Raw genomic sequence first — 935 nt, 5'->3', positions numbered from 1 at the left:
GTGAACACGACGTGCCATCTCGATAAGAAAGTATCCGCTAAGAGACTTCGCCCTGTTTACATCGATCTCATGCCGTTCTGTGATAGAAAGACTTCCTAGATCATTCTGAAAGAGTGGATAGTAAAGGACAGACCGCGATACAATTCATCGTGAGCAACGAAAACGATAAAAGCGTACCGATGTGGAAGCGTATGAGTTAGCAAGTAGATATGACAGGTACACACAAAATCTATATTGTGTGAGTCATCTAATGTTTCTACTAGAAATATCTTTCTTACTTTTAAGGAATAGGGCGGAAGGAAAGATCTGAACTACAGTGTCGTTTTATACCGAAGGTAAATAATATATCATAGAATGGGGATCACACTTTTCTGTCATGTATTTTCCTTATGCTTTAAAAAATCACTTTTAGTATTTGAAAAGTATTCTAGACAGAGACTGCCATAAGATAGATCGGCATACTTTTCTTTCTTCTCCTCTCTTCCCCTCTTCCCCATACACACTTTTCTTCGTATTTATCATGATATTTACTTAGGAATATCTTTTATATTGATAATAGAAAAATATTATTTAAACGTTTCCCTACGAGGCGAATTGTCGATTGCTGGTATGCAATCCGTTTTATGGTATAATTAAATCCTGTGTTAATCTTATCATTTTACCGCAGATTTTTAACATCTAACAATTTTATCCGTAATTATGTGAAATTAATATAGAACGAATTATAAATGAACGTATTAGGTCAAAAGAGTCATTCGTTGACTATGAGAATATTAATATATATATATATGATTATACATCTACATTCATTTACAAACGTAGTTATACAACGTGTTAAAACTTTTAATTCCATGATTTCGAATATTTGCCGGTTAATCAACTTTACATTTAATATAGAACGAATGTTCAAAGTTGAGGGTTGATTATAGTCAGAG

The sequence above is a fragment of the Vespa crabro genome, chromosome 5, assembly GCF_910589235.1.
Source record: "Vespa crabro chromosome 5, iyVesCrab1.2, whole genome shotgun sequence".
NCBI classification, from domain to species: Eukaryota; Metazoa; Arthropoda; class Insecta; order Hymenoptera; family Vespidae; genus Vespa; species Vespa crabro.
Note: the sequence above shows the minus strand (reverse complement) of the source record.